The sequence below is a fragment of the Buteo buteo genome, chromosome 4, assembly GCF_964188355.1.
Source record: "Buteo buteo chromosome 4, bButBut1.hap1.1, whole genome shotgun sequence".
Classification (NCBI taxonomy): domain Eukaryota; kingdom Metazoa; phylum Chordata; class Aves; order Accipitriformes; family Accipitridae; genus Buteo; species Buteo buteo.
In genome coordinates, this window is record NC_134174.1 from 55,598,274 (window position 1) to 55,607,910 (window position 9,637).

The following is a 9,637-nucleotide window of genomic DNA, read 5'->3' on the forward strand; positions in this document are numbered from 1 at the left end:
GGCCAGATGCACTACATCTGACGCAAATGCCAAGAGGAGCACAGTCCAAGTAGTAAAGTATGAGTTGATTCCCACCCACAGCTACCATTCTCCGAAGGAGATAAGGAATACTGATTTCAGCAGCACACGCTGCCTGAACAGCTAAACGCTTCCTCCTGAGCCTCGCGCACACAGCTGGGATGCAGCTGCTGCTACCGCAGCAGTGCAGGCAGCAGCTACAGCCAGGGGAAAGACAGCAGCTCGCACAAGGGGCAACCCACCCAGAAGGTCCCACGGTCCAGACCTGGCCACCACCAACTGCCGAAGCTGGACCACCCCCGCTGGAAAGTATTTTGGGGAAGTGTACCTTCCTGGAGGGTTCAGCAAGAATTTGCTTCCTGAAAATCTAGCAAGAATGTACCTTAAGTGTTTTATGTATTATGCCAATGTTAACAGGGAGAACTACAAGGCCTGGGTCAAAGCCAGCTAATCCAAAGGCCTGTTCTTAAGTAAACAGTGGAAAACCACTCTACTGCAGAGCCTCGCACAGAAACCCGTACAGGAAATCTCTGTTTTACCCTTTCCTCTGAACCAATTGTGCCAAGCAAGGTTAAATGATCATCCTGTAGTAAGCATATATGCAAAATAGTAAGTCTTTGTTAGAAAATATCTGGAAGGCAGCTGGGAGCTGTGAAAACTCTGTAACTACATTAAGCTAAGTTTGGAACGCATAATGACTTCAAGGAACCTTTGTTTCTAAATAAATCACTTGTGGTGAAAAGAGCCGGAATGGTAGTTTTGGAGACCGAAACTGCCTTCTTATTTACAGGATGGATACAATACAAGCAGTACTAGAGTACACTGTTCCCACACATCTGTTTCTACTAACTTATTTCACTTTGGAGCCACCCTCAAATCTCAGAAGATTCACATCTCTTTGGGCCACCCTATCTTCTTCCATCCACCTACAGAAGCTGTGCCCACACGTCCTTTAATTTCAAAAGAGAAACCAACAGGTTGCTCACGTCCCAGCATCATTTCTATCGGTATCTCATTACTGTGACTCCTGCTCTCCACATTGAATGGGCTCACGCCTTTGCAGAATTTAAAGCAGTTTTAGCTGGTATGATGCACAGGGTAAGAACCCACTTGTTTTCTTGCTTATGTGTTAAGAGAAGGTAGCATGCAGATAATCACAGTGGGGTTTCCAACCACCCCAGTTCAGTCAGAACTTTCTCTCTAATCAACCTACCAAAAAAGGGCTAGCTCTGCTGGTAAATCCCACAGCAGGTATTCACGCCCAGAGGATGATAAGCTAAAGTCACCAGCAAGCAACAAGTTTAGCCTCTACCATTCTGTACCAGACTTGAAAAAGTGATAGGACTGAGAGGGCTGGCACACAGCCATTCACTACTCCTACGTTTGGGGACCCAACTGTCCAGGAAGTAACAGCAAATCTGCTTTTGACCTTATAGTAAGGTGCATATACTGTTACACATTCAGGTAGTAGTAAGATTCGACATAGACTGCTGTGGGGTGTTTTGGGCTGAATTAATCAGGGACCCTTCTTGATCTCATGCTGTCATATAAAAAATGTATTTCTCCCAATATGGCTTCATACAGGCAGGTGCCCCAAGCATCTTTTTAGCCCTGCTAACACGGGCATGGGACTTAATGACTATGCTTATATAGGTGGGTTTAGATTATCAATTGCTTACAGCGGCTACCTTAAACACCTACGCAATTTTTTCTAGATGTTGCTTAAGGTCTATTTACCGTACATTAAGTTCTATTTATCGTACATGCTGGATTCTCTCTGTGGTTGTGTTAAGAAAGCCGACCCATGTATACATGCTCTCTATGTAGAGTACACAGTCCAAGGTTCTAGGAACCATTCCAGTTAAGGAGACATAATGATTAAAAAGCAAAATACAGCTCATTGCTATGAGCATCATAACCATGACACATAATAATAATCATTTCTTTAGTAGCATAAACCAGACGTTTTACAACAGGAAATATTTATATGAATGTGCACTTTGAAGATACTCAAAGAATAAGATATGCTTCAGTACAGAATAGCCAACTTTTGAAGACTCAGATCACGGCCATTTCAAATATAATTTCAAATTATATTTGTGCCGCTGACACTATAAATAAAATTTTAAAAGTAGATACAGTACAGACAATAAATGAAGAATTCCCATGCGCTGACTTGGTAACATATCTCATCCCAAACACATCCCAAAGAGCGAGACAAGGCTTCCATTCCCAGGCACATTCTGTTCAGTTTTCTGTCCTATTATTCTCACTGCTAAAAAAGCCACAGCTGTTTTATATCAGGACACCCAGCATTTGTGAGCCACCCCGAGGCAAGGACACGGCACAGAGCAGGCACTGCAAACTCATCCCAAGGTACATCACTCAGGCTGTCCTCTGCTGACTTACTGCGCTGTCCTCAGTTTCCCTTGGGGTAGAGCATAAGTGCCTTGCTCTCTTCATGGGTCTACGCTGGATGGCATATGAGCACCCCTTATCCTGAGGTGATTAGTTACTGAGGTGTTCTTTTTAAAGGAGTGAAGACAAGGCACAGCCCTGCCAAACAGCAAGCCAGTTCCTATGACAACTTTCCACTGCAGCCTGGCTGGAGACCATTAATCCACCTTCCCCAGGCCAAGCAGCTTCGACATGGTAATGTTACTTTGGGTCATCACAGACCTCTGTAGGATTTTCACCAGTGGCTGAGCAACAGCAGGTTGCATGATACTGAACCACCCAGATCCCACAGCACTCCCTAATTTCAAATTCCTACAAAAGAATGGGTTCACTCAGTGCAACTGCATGACCTCGCTTCTGTCTCTTGCCCAAGATTTTCAGGGCAGAGCTGCAGCCAACCCTTATTCCTGCACCTCCTTGTGAGTCAATTTCTACAATTTCTGTAGGATTCAAAGGTTGCAGATCAGCTCAGTTTGTCCTGGAGCACCGCAAACCTACTCTGCAGCCAGCCTGGGGCCATCCCCAGGTAACAGCTCATGCTACAAGCTAAGCATCCATCTATCAGTTTCTAACTGAAGCATTATTTTATTAAGCTGAACTGCAAATAACAGGTATGATGTGAGCAAATAAACCTACATGCTTTTTCAATAAGCATCAGTTAAACACTATTTTAATAGCTTGCTTCCCTTTTACTTTAGATGCAAAAATAATATACTTGGATATTTTTAAAGGAAATAAAACACTCCTTTCAATGTTTCCCCAAAGAGTACAATACTGCAGTGTTTACCAGTAAACACCACACTAAGGTTTCTGTTTTCTCAAAAACAAACATTCCCCTGGAAGTTAAAAAAGTCCAGGACAAATATTTCTAGTGATTTTAGGAAGGGTCTATTAAGTTTCAATTCGAGCTGTATTAGCAATCAAATATGACACGGAGTAGCAAATCAAGAGGGTGTGTGTGTTACTATTATTATTGTTATTAAAAATTGCCTACAAACTGGAAACTTACCTGGGAAAATTTTAGCTTGCATCTGATTTTTGCTAGTGTATAGCCTAGAAACAACATATAACACTAATGCTACCGATGCAAATATACTAACAGGCTGTTAATTTCAAACCTCAGCTGAAAACATTTCTCCCATTCTTACAATTTTTCTCCCCATTTATCTCTGCGATTGTACTTAATTCAATGGAGCATTTTAAATGTAATTCGGTGGTGCATTTTGCCATACAATTTGTTTGAATAACGCTATACAGAGTAAAGGTTGTATTGTACTATATAATGAAACTACGTCTATGCTTGAACAAACTCCAACTGCTGTTAATCAAACCAGCAAGTTCCTGAATGATCTTTTGGACTCTGGACTAATGGCAATAGATTATTTTAAATAGCAGTTCTACTCTAAAATATGTTTAGGCTGACACAGGCTGACAAGGACTGTGACAGACTTCCACAGCTAAGCTGATTGGTTCACAAGTAAAACACCAGGGTTTTTCCTCACTGCTAGAACTACAAACTCAGCACAGGATCAAAATGTAGTTTTGAGTTTTGTTTCTGGTTTTCAGTAAAACCACATAGCACCTGAAAGGACCTGAAAATGTTCATATTTTCGATTTACACACTAGTGACAAACAGGTATACGGATCAATACAATATATTTCAGATAGTGACAAAATGTTATTCTAAACTGACGCAGAGGATCATTTGGATGGGTAGGAGGGGGACGCTTCTAAGTGACTCCTTAGAAAGCATTTTGCAACCTTTAAGGTTCAAATGGTAAATCTTCCAGAGCTAAAAAAAAATCTTTTAAAACATGAGTGATTATGCCTTGGGAGGAATGTTCTCAAGACCACGTCAGAGAGGATCCTTGGTATCCAGCTTGGCAGCCTTTAGAAACACTAGCAAGGGAATAAACTTGAGGGTTTCATAATCTCAGTGGTTCCAGGAATTTTTAAAACTGCCTGTGCTACAAGAAACAGTACTGCCCTATTAAGTCATCTAGTCTATCAGAAACCAGTGCAGGTTTGTTTCCGCCATATATTTTGCAACATTATTTTTGGCACAAAAGGAGGGATTAAAAAAAAAAAAAAGCATAAGCAAAATGCAAGCAAAGCAGTTTTGCGTTGTCCTTATTTATTTATTTATTCGGTGCCTCGCTCCTGGCTTTAGGTTATCAGCTCAAGCCTGACGCGGCCGGATTGCCAAGAGCCACTCAAACGCAACAGAGCAGTGACAATGAACCCTCCTCGCCCTGATGCAAGGCTGTCCGGGAAGCGTTCTGCCCAGCACCGGGATCGGGCTTGCTTTCCTCAGCGAAGAGGATCGCCTCTAACCACCTCCCCAGCCGGGCTGGCGGCTACCCCGGGGGGGGAAGCTGCGGGCTGGGAGGTGCCGCCGGGACCCCTCCACGTCCACGTGGGACGGAAGGCGGAAAAGAACACGCCGGGTGGGTGCTGGCCCCAAACCTCAGAAACGCCTTCCCGAGGGTTCCTTCTCCTCACGCCGCGCCTCGGACGGACGGCGAAGAGGCGGGAGAGCGCTCCCCGCGCCGGGGCGGCAGGCGAACAGCCACCCTGCCCCGGGGAGAGGGGGGCAGCTCCGGGGCGCACCCCGCCGGCCACCGGGCCGGGGCAAGCCTACGGCTGGGAGGGAGCAGCTCGGGGGCCGGTGGGGACGGGAAGGGCTCGGGGGGTTCACCCCGCCCCGGGGACGGGAGAGGGGGCCCGTACGGCATGGGCTGAGGGAACCCGGCGGCCGCCCTGCTTGGGACGGGATGGGGAGGCAACAGGGGCTCCCGGGGCACGGCGGCCGGGCAGGGGAAGGGGGTCAGCCGGGCCCCGGGGAAGCGGCGGAGCCGGCGGGCGCTGCCTCCGAGGGGATCCCCTCACCGGCAGAAGGGGAAATGCCGCCGGCGGGCACCCGCGCTCCACTCCCTGCCCCTCCCCTCCTCAGCCCCGGCCGCCACGGCGGACAGACGCCCCCCACCCCCCTCCGCGGGGTGCGCGCCTGACGGGAGCGGGGAGGGGGCGCTCCCCGCCGCCGCCGCCCCCCCCCACCCCCCCCAACCACACCACCACCCCCCAACGGTCCCCGGCGCGCGCACGCGCACCCGCACGCGCGCACTGCCCCCGCGCGCCCGGGCCGCTCTCACCTCCTGCCGCGCTCGGAAGAACTACCCCGCACAACTGCCGCAGCGCCCAGGCGGCTGCATTGCGCAGGCGCGCCCCGCGCCCCGCCCCTCCCGGCGGCAGGGACCGGGGAGAGTGTGCGAGCCCGGCGCTCAGCCGTAGAGCAGCGGCGGCAGGGAGCGGCGGCAATGTGCCAACCCGAGGAACAGCCGCACGGCCTCCCCCCAACAGCCGCCCCTCCACCCCCCCCCGCCAGGGCCTGGGATCGCTCCGGCCAAAATCTCTGGGGCTGCACCCCCGGCCCTGCACCCCCCTGGCCCTGCACCCCCCCCCCGGCCTGCCTGAGCCCCCACAGTTCTCTCAGTCGGCCTCAGTGTCGCGTGCCACCAAGGCTGAAGGAGCCACAGCTTCTGTTAAAATAACGCGATTAATTATTGATTTGGGGGGGGGGGGTAGTGTGTCTGCAGCGCAGGCTGGGGTGAGGGGGGCCGGGGTGCGCCCCATCCGCTGTGGGAAGGGTGGCGAGGAGGTCCCGGGGAGCGGCTGCGGGTGGCTCGGGGGCTTGGGGGACACTGGCCACAGTGGCCAGAGGAGGGGGGTCCTGCCTGCCCACCCCAAGCAAGGGTCCACTGCCACCAGTGAGCACAGGCCCGGGTCTGTCACACCTGCGGGCATGGTGGTCCGGGCTGGAAAGGCTCAGGGAATGGTTGTGCAGAGCAAAAACTACCCCCTGGTCCATTCCCAGTTGTACCACCCATGGCCGGCACCGCCACAAAATGTGCCAGACAAAAAAAAACCTCCCCGGCAAAACAAGCCTCTCTTTTTTTGCCTGTTTTTCCTGACCCTGGTGGCCTGGAAAAGGCCACAGCCCCAGCAGGGTCCTGGGCACCTCGGGGTGGTCCCCAACAGCAACAAGGGTGACGGCAGCCACCCACCTGCCCCAGCTCATGCTGGGCCCATGGGGCTCTGCCAAACCGCTGGCACCCAGGTCCGGTCTCCCTTCCCGTGCCTTGGGTGGCAGCCGGAGGCCCAGGATGCCTCCCCTCCTCCAGCAGCGGCTTTTCCAGCCCCGCCACCACAGTTCTTCCTTTATCTCCCCAAGGATGCTCCCCCTCAGCTTTCCCTACCGCCCTCTCTGTGCGATAAGGCACTGCCACCACCCTCCGTGGCACAGGGGCACGCCGCCGGGCAGGGTTTTGCTGACTCGGGCACGCTTGGCCCATCGTGGCTCTCTGGGCTCTGGCAGACTTGCTCCACCGCCTCGCCAAGGGGAAGCACCCAACGGCACCAGCCTTTAACACGTGCTATTAGTTCTGGCTAAAGCAAAGCCGGTTTTCGGCACCGAGCCCATGGCAGGGCGTCGGTACCTGCCTGGGACGCTCAGCCTGCACCTCCCAACGCCCTGGGACATCTCATGGCACCTGCACCAGGCATCCAATGAGGGGTTTCACTTGGAGATGCGTCCACCTGTATTTGGGAGCTCATTTCCACACATCCTCATGGCAGGGCCCATCCTGGAGTGCGCGTCTGTCTGTCTGCCTGTCTGTGTGTCTGCGCGTCTTTCCAACACACATGCCCAGGAGATGCACTGAGGCCAACGAGGTTGAGTAAAAGCATGAAGGGAAATTAAACAGATGAAAATCCTTCAGCCTAGGAAAGAGACTGAGGTCTGCAAAATCCTGCACGGGGAGGTGGGTGGGAAGGAACTGTGTCCCAGCTCTTCCACCGTGTCCCACAAGCCAGGGTCATGGAATGAAATTAGCTGGCAGCGACTCTGAAGTGCAAACAAAGGTGATGTTTTTTCATACAGCACATTATCAAACTGTGGATTACAGAGCATGGTGGCATCCAGGACATGAACTTGCACTGATTAGATAAGGGCCAGCAAACACAGGGATGTGGCTGCTCCCTGGGGAGCCCCAGAGCTGCAAACAGCCACAACCAGAGAAGTTATACCGGGGAAGCATAATCTGCCTCTGTCAGAAAAAAACTCCTGAGTTAGAATGACCCAGTATGGCCATTTTCCTATTTTTACTAGTGTTTTTGTGTGTGTGCAATTCAGCAAATACATCCTTCTTTCTTACATATGTGTTTATCACTTACATATGTTTTCTCCCTGATTTTGTTACCCTTACCTACAGAGCTCTCCCTCCCGCAGGGGGTCAGACCCGCCTGTGTTATGGGACATCTGGCAGCAGCCTCCTGGGATACACTTGGATCTGCCTTTTTCCCACCGCCAGGAAGCATTTCCCTCTCATGCGGCTGCTGTGGTGAAGCTGGGTGGTGAAACACCTACCCAGAGCATTAGTTTAATGGACTGTGCTGGAAACCAGCGGGAAGGTGTGCATCCCATCACTCTGTGTGCACAGCACAGAGGACAGGTTTTTCCTCTGAATCACAAGCCCAGGCAGATTGCAGCTCAGGAGATAAATTGTTTAACGAGCCCCGTCAGCAGGCAGCAGCTGTGCGGGGAGGATTGTGGCGTTTTAAGGAGTCCTCATGCTGTTTCACATGCAAGACTTGTTTTTTTTAAGCAACCGGGAAGTATGGAGTAGCCTTGGGCAATTTAATCCCTAATACAACACAGCGGGTTTCAGTACTGTACAATTCTTAGTCATGGGACTCTTTCTCTTTGGTTTTCTGTCTGTTTTCTAGCCTTAGAAAGTTCGCCCTGATGCCAAGTGTGTGTGTCCCAACAGAGATCCATGTGTTACTCAGGTGTCAAGGTTTCCTGAGGCCAAACACAGCCCAGGCACTGCCCTGGTTTCAGTTTGTGCCCACTTCCAGCTTGCCATCTCATTTCAGGTCTGACACGCTGGTGTTCAGCTTGTCTCCAGCCTCCAGCCTTAGAATTGAATGGAACGGAATGGAATGGAATGGAATGGAATGGAATTTGGGGGATTTGGGTCTGGGTCTTTCAAGGACTTCCTTCCGGTCTGCTGGGACATGGCTCCTTCTCCAGGATGTGGCCACACTGCAGTTCTCCCTCGCACTGGGAAGCCTGTACAGCTCCCAGGTTTGTTGGCCAAGTCAGCCCCCGAGAGCTGGGTCAGGGCTCAAGGGACTCACAAGGGAATTGCATTTGGGTGCCAACCACCTGGGATGGGTGTCCTGCTGCAGCTGCGTGGAACATAGGAGCACCCCCAGAACTGGCAGCTCATGCTGAGGTGGAATCCCAAGGTCTCGGCCACCTTTTACTCCTCTGTAAGAAGCAGCTTGTTCTGCAGGACAGCAGCGCTTACTATCATTTATTTATCATCTATTGACTCCAACTCCTTGTGCTCATTCAGCTACAAGGTCCCAGCAGTTACGATCCTTCCCTCTGTGTAGAAAGACTCCAGAACACCTCAACCCATTGGGAGGCAAAGGGTCTTTACCATGAATGTCAGCAGTCCGTGCAGAGACCCTTGCATTTCTTCTGCTGGAGGAGACCGTGACACTCCTAATTCCGCTGTTACACTACATAGGTATGGCAGTGCTAAAACAGCACAAGTGAGGAGGCCAGGATAAGCTGTGCTCCACTTTTCCAAGACAAAAGAGAACCACAGAAGCCTCTATCATCAGTAATAAGCATCAGAGCAAAGTCATCAAAACAATGCCATACACATAACTAAGCAGAGCTGGAAACTTCTCAATTATCTGATCAGTTACTCCCAGTAGCAGAAACCTGACTTAGGATATTGTAATGCAAAGCAAAAAATGTCAAGGAAGTGGTAAAATGTACTTGTGTGTGAGGACTATGTGAAAGACCTGAAAAAAAACCAGACCGAGGAGAGGATTTCTGCATTAGCAGTGTGAGCCAGGCAGCCCAGGCCAGACATCGCGCTGAGGGCCAGGACGGCTGGCAGCCCCCAGCCGGCGGTGAGGCTGTCTGCCCGGCCTGCTCTGCCACCAAAACCTAAGCTACTCGGACAATCCAAGTGTTGTAGCCTCACTGTCACTGACCTAAAATGGGCTTCAGAAAAACAGTCCTGCCAGGAAAACTACCTGTGAGCAGATTTGAGTCCTAGAAAATCAAGGCACAAGCCAGGTC

At 51.0% G+C, this 9,637-nt stretch overlaps 1 protein-coding gene across 1 annotated transcript in view; it reads right to left on the bottom strand.

The window, feature by feature from the left end:
• The window catches only part of NT5C2 (5'-nucleotidase, cytosolic II), a 63,735-nt gene extending 58,039 nt beyond the window's left edge, over positions 1-5,696 (bottom strand). The window contains exon 1 of the mRNA XM_075026298.1: positions 5,628-5,696. The gene's annotated coding sequence lies outside the window, so the exon portion shown is untranslated. The remainder of the gene's footprint in view (positions 1-5,627) is intronic.
• Positions 5,697-9,637: the final 3,941 nt, after the last annotated feature.